The following is a 6,921-nucleotide window of genomic DNA, read 5'->3' as shown; positions in this document are numbered from 1 at the left end:
TTGTGTGAACTACTCAGTAAGTACAGTCAGATGTAAAATGCCCTTTCCCTTAATTATTGTGATTTAAATCTGTAGCTTAGGCTACATAAAGTATGGGCTCTGGGAAAGAAAAAAAAATACTACTGCTACTTGTTAAGTTAAGACAGTCAGGACAGATATATTTGTGACATGATTTTTGTGTCTAAGGCTTTTCTGGCATCATAAATAGCAGCTTATATAATAATATCATCAGATACAGATTTCTATCCACCCTGGTACTGTATGTAAATACCATGTATGTAAATAATGATGTGCATCCTTAAATATCGCCAATAAAACTATCCTCATAAACTGGAAATGAAAGTACACCACAACACATTACACACTGGAAAAACCTTCTAATAGATTACTTCTCTATGGAAAACCTATCCTCCTCTATCAAAAATTCTGCAACAGAACCTAACTCGGTTTGGTCATCTCTCATTAATTTTGCACAAACTTGATCTCATCTATCCTGTTATTTTACTTTTGTTTTCTTTGCCTATCCACAATCATAATTTAAGCACACTCATACTGGTATTCAGATCTACACAGTAAATTTGAACTTAGACTGGCTGCTTAGTAAACAATCACACACACACGCACACACACACACACACACACACACACACACACACACACACACACACACACACACACACACACACACACACACACACACACACACACACACACACACACACACACACACACACACACACACACACACACACACACACACACACACACACAAAGGCTACAACAACAGCATATTAACATCAACTCACACAACACCTAACACAACTTGTATTGACTGCTCTTGTTGTCTTTGTGTTATTTCCTTAGTGAAATTAAGTTAGTTAGTTAGTTAGTTAGTTAGTTGCAAATTAATGCAACATAAAAATAAGATAAAAAATAATGCAGTTCACATTGCTCTGACTTGTGTAACTGTCTGGGAGACCAAAACAGTGCTGTTCCAACAAATATACAATGCTGACTTTGTGCACTGTGTGTGGAATTCCAGTGCTAGGGTGGCAATTATTTTAGTTAGAGATGATAGCTATCTGGACAGGTTTGGCTACCTTTAAACTCTCTGAAACTTAACTGCTGGTTAGTTATCTGACTGGGGGTATGTCACGAGTTCTGTTATATCCTTCAAAGGGACAAATTGTTGAGTTTTGGGAAATTGATCAACCCTAACCTTTCTTAAAAAAGGCTGCTAATCAGACTGAACTGGTGTGAGGTTGACTGGTCTCAGTGGTATCACCTTTCTTTCACAGTCTCAAAGCATGCACTTTGCTTGGTGTTGCAATAAATCAATTTGGATTAACATGGTGTATAATGTAAATACCCTCTTGACCGGCCTATCAATGCAAGAGTCTGGTGCAGGCAGTGGGGCCATCATAGTGATTCAGCCACCTGGTCTGGCTCCACTATATAATAGGTAAGTAATGGTAATCAGTCAGTCCTCTCTCTGTTTGGTTTTGTTTTGTTTATAAGTTCTGTTTTAGTAAAATAAATGTATTTTTTAGTTACAGCTCATGTTCTTCTTTGTCCAGCTTTGACCGTAAAACAAGTGGGAAATTACACCAAAATACTAAAGGGATGAGTTATCAGTCATTACCCAGACTCAGCAGTAGAGTCCCTCTTTATCTGCATCATGCCAGCGTTTCTGCATCCATTGCATTCCTCCTATTCTGCTCTCTTCCCTTCTGTGTTTACCCTCTGATAGGCTCATTACATAAAACCTTTCTTCTTGATGTTTGTCAACCAATCAATATGACAAATGACAACCTGTTACACTGACAATTTCCATAGACATTTAGATGAAATATCAGCATACATAAATAGATTAATCCCAATCCATTTTGCCAGTTAGAGGCATTTTTGTTATTCTTCTGGAAGAAATGGTGACAAAATAGCGACCTCAGGAGAAACAGAAATGGCAAAGCATAACAGTCTGTTTTAGTCTTTATTTATATTCAATATTAAAAGCAAAATAAAACAGAATAATCATAAAATAATAATAGGATCACTACAGGTTGTCCATGTTATTCTCTTAATTTACAGTCTTGTGTATTTGTCTGTTTAGCAGATCTGCTATGAGAAAAGCCTTCTTGGCATTGCTGTTCTCTCCTCAGCAGATTTCTGCCAGAAGAGCCAAATTGCCTTTTCTTGAATTACAAAGATAATGCATTTGTTCTCACTGTTTCATTCCTTTGGAGTAAAATGTTGTGAATGGCCTTTGCAAAGAACCATAAAAAAATATATATTTTATTAAAGGTTATAGAATATTCTCTGATTAAATTGCAGATGGTTCTCAATACTTCTTTCATTCTCATTTCTACACCTTTATTTTCTGCTTTTTTTGTTGTTGTTGTTTAAGTGCAGCTTATCTTCTCTATACCATCACTGCTTGCACATTCCAACAAATGACATGTTCTGAAACTAATTTATTGAAATTTCCTTTCAAGCCCTTAGTCTCAAAATTATTTGCACAGATTTACTTCAAGTATTTGTCCATTATATAACGGTCCTGTATACCCTTTTTACATGAGTAATTCCTCTTTGGCATACTATGATATAGAGATATGGGATTGTCCTCAGTGGCCACTGAATAAATTAAAGGCAACGATATGCTAAAATAGCTTTGCAGAGTCTCCAAAGCTGGAATATATCTGTCCTCATTATTCTGATATGATATTGCCCTAAGACAGATCAGACAGCAGATGCTAACTACTCCACTAAGCTTGAATAACCCCTAAAATCTTTGCCCAGCCTTATTTTCTACTGCTGCGTTGATAATGTTATTGCAGATATGCTTATGATGGTCTTTCTAAGTATATAAAGTTCCCCTGGTTTTGGCTGAAAGCCTACAGGATCAACATTATTATTGCAGGCCAGAGAAGAGCTGCCCAGAAGCCTGTCCCCAGAGGCTGCTTAGTGAGAGGACGGTGAAAAGGGAAGAGGAGTCGAAGCACCTGAAAGCCCACTGTTTCAAGAACACAAGAGAAGCGCCTGCAGTGAATGTGTTAATGTGGCCACGGGGTCTCTTCAGACAATGTCACGACCCTGCTCTGCCTCCCGGCCGGCTGGCCTTGTCGTTTATCCAACATGTTAGCCCCTGAAGCTGCAGTTAGGGTGACTTAACACAAGATGACTGCACAGCAAAGCCAGAATTCCCGAGGACACACGGCTTATCTGAGAAGAAACTGGCCTCTTAGCATCACATTTGTTGTGCTGTTAACTTGACAAGACATATATAGCCACCTCTGGAATACGTTGTGACAGGTGTATGATGTTATTGTTCAGTATCTGGGCTACGCGGAGCATCATGATTCTGCAACAGTACTCCTCAGGGTCATGAGTTGGCAAAATACTTGCCTCTCTGAAAGGCCAGGAGCTAGTGTGAGTTAAGTGCTTATCTTCTGGGATACTGCAGTGTACATACAGTATGAGGTGTTTAACCTAGATTGTATTGTGCAGCAGCTGCATGTCAAACAATTCACAGATGGCATCATTAATGTTAAGAAAACACAGGTAAACACATGCATCACTCAAAAGGAGTTAATCAGAACGCGAGTATTTTCCTTTGTATTGGTCTAAAAGGTGAGGCTTTAAGTGGTGTGGACATTACAGAGCAAGAAATAAGAAATGCTCACAGAGAGCAGCTTCTTCTTCCATGGAGGACTTTCAGCCAACGCCACGTGAGCGAGGGAGTTGAAGCTTGCAGCGCAGGGTGGGAGGGAGTGGAGGGGGCAAAACTTAAGTTGGCTCCGGCCTTCTGTAACCTCTGCAGGAAATTATAATGCAATAATGGAATTGCCCTCCTTTCCTAAATGAGAATATAAACAAATGATGGATAGCAATAATCTGAACAGTCAGCAGAGCGCAACAAAAGCCCCGACACCCACATGACCACGTTAAAACATTTGGAGAGAGGAAATAAATGGGGAGGGGACCAAGGATGGACAGTGAAAATAGGTTTCCTTCCAGAAATATCTAGAATCATAGTGTGGTTATAGTTCTGACCTGGGAAAGAAAAACAAAATTAAATTGATATCCAGCATTTGGGAACCCAGTGGAAATCAGCATTTACACTGTGTGTACTGTATGTATGTGGCTCTGTGTCAGACAACATGACTGTGTGTGGCTCAGTATTTGTCTTTCCGCCCCTCTCAGATGCCATTCCAATACAATGTTTGTACCTGGCAGTGGATCCAGGTGCAGTGCTGGCCTGTAAGTCTTATCTCACTGCTGCATCATGTTGTTTTTTTTGGTTTGTTTTTTCCCCCTTCACTGTCTCATTTGTTTTCTTAACTCATTTTCATTGTCCAGGCCACTGCGCATTACGCTGTTTATCCCAACACCTATCTCATGAGAAATTAATTATTATTTTGTGTCACAAAACTTCAAAACTTTCCTTTTGGTTGCAAGCATTGGCTGTGTATAAAAATGGACGTAGTTTCATGAAAAATGAGGCTGATGCAGAAGTGCCTTAAGCTGTTATACCACCAAGCGCCACTAGATGTTGGCTCCAAAAAGCTTCCAGCTCCATAAACTCCCACTCAACTGGACTCATAAAATGCTAAGTCAATAAAATGTCCCCATCAGTTATCTCTGTGTTGTTAGCTAAAGTCGCTCCTCCTTATGAGTTTTCTGGTGGTCCATCTAATAGTAATCCCGTCATTAATGAAAAAATAAGCTTCAAAAAGCCGTGTTTTGGGGATCTGGGGGTCTGTTTGACTGACAAGTGTGTGGTGCAGTCAGGTTATGGCTATTCTCTGGCGGGACGTAGTATCGACAGGTTTTTAATCAGATCAAGTCAAATCCTCCCCAGCTTGTTCAAATATGGTCACTTCCGGCTCCAAACCGCTCGGGAATAGAAAAATGGCGCTAGCCAAAATCCCCACTCACGGTTGGTTGCCACTTGGTTGCAGGTCAAAAACTTTTGCTTGTGAGTTGAACGTAATGGCTGAGGCATACGGTGGTGGAGGAGACAGGAGTTTCTGTTGGTGGGTTTGACTTGGATCCACACACTGTACACTTCACTCCCACTGCAATCACTCGACAGGAGAGGACTGTGTGTTGAGCTTCAGGGAGGGCATTTGACATTCTATTGCTCTTCTCTGTTGAAATACTTTTAAATGTAGCAGCATGATTTTCATTATGTAATGGTTTCTCTTATTCATATTTCATGTTGTCAATGTCATGAAGTGTATTTCTTTTTTTAAAGAATGACCTAGAGGGCTTTTCATCTTGACATTAAGCACTCTCTGTGGGTTGACATTACACACACTTTGCCAGAGACATGACTATGTAAAAGAAATCCTATGAGACGACTTTTCTGCAAACGAGGTAGTTGAAGTTGACAATGACATACCAACATACGGACATGCCACTCTTCATCCAGCGGCAGAAACAATAGGGAACTATATGTGCCATAGGAAATACGAACAGCATACAGATACCACTATATACCGCTGAAGGGATCAAAATGATGATGACATTGACAGCATGAAATATAACCAAAGTGCTGCTACATTCAAAAGCGTTTCAATAGAACAGAGCAATATAATGTCAACTGACCTCCACGTAACTCAACACAGTGTAGTGTATAATAGTGTGTATAGCTATGATGTGGATCCAAGTCAAACCCAGAAACGCATGTTTCCGCCAGGTCAATGTCATGTCATTACGTCCAACTCAACTTGCAAGGAAAAGTTTTTGACTCTCAACCAAAGAGGTCTGATTTCCCAATTAAAACTTGTTGTGACACAGTAAAGAAGTTGGTTTCGTGAGCATGATTCTGAAGTCAAAAACCAACAACATAGTAAGGGGTATTTATTTTGTGTACAAACTTGATCTTCGATTTCAGTGCAGAAAATCTAGTCTTTTATACTTGCGTTAAAAAGACATAAAACTACCTCCATAATTCACTTTGTAAAAATAACTTTGTTTAGCATTTAAACTAAGCTCATTGGCCGTTTAGTGACAAATCTCTCCTCTGGCTGCCAGTATCTTACTCCAGATGCTTTTGATCTGTGTCTTCAACTTTTGTATCACTCTGTGTTTGTTTCTCTCCTAGACATTTGAGTGGTGAGCTTGAGTTTTGCTTTTTGTACGCTTGTGTGGTCCATCGTCTTTGCAGGTTGTGACGATGTATTGCATGTGTATCCATCCTTTTATTCAAAATAAAACAGGAAGTGATAACGGACTGAAAAAAGACATTTGTGAAACTGGATATAATACATTTACTTGACCAAAAAATTGATTACATGAAATAGAAAATAAGCCTGAAAATGCTGGGTTTTTGAGGGCTTATCGTTTTGATTGACAGGCCTGTGGTGCATTCAGGTTATGGTTATCAGTTGGCGGGATATAGCATCGCCGGGTTTCGAGACAGGTCCACTGCTTGCTCCTCCCCAGCTTGTCCCAATATGGTCACTTCCGGCTACAAACTGCTCGGGACGAGCAAGACGGCGCCGGCAAAAAATTGGAAGGTGAGGCTTCATAACATCCGTTCACAAACCAATGAGCGACGTCACTGTCGGTTTCCGTTCGGACAAAAATCACAATTTGGCCTCATAACCAGAACAATCCTCAGACCTTACACTTACAAAATAAGATTCTGATGTTACAGGCCTAGGTAGGCTTGTCATATATCTCAAACTGTGTCTTGCTTTGCAGTGTAGATTAGCTTTATCTAGGTAGCAGGCATTGTCAATTAAGTCAATCTTGATGAAGCACATTGTGAATAAGTGACTTCAACTGACCACATTCGAGATTTGACTAGAAATAAGAGCACGCCCCCCTGCATAGAGCCTGTAGAGCTCTGAGTGACAGCATGGGGCCACAGAGGTCAGTGGCATCCTCCCCCCAGAGGATCCACAATCACACCGC

Source organism: Brachyistius frenatus, unplaced genomic scaffold (genome assembly GCF_029030835.1).
Source record: "Brachyistius frenatus isolate BFR_SWC_R1_liver_20210118 unplaced genomic scaffold, ASM2903083v1 Contig_3, whole genome shotgun sequence".
Taxonomy (NCBI): Eukaryota; Metazoa; Chordata; class Actinopteri; family Embiotocidae; genus Brachyistius; species Brachyistius frenatus.
Note: the sequence above shows the minus strand (reverse complement) of the source record.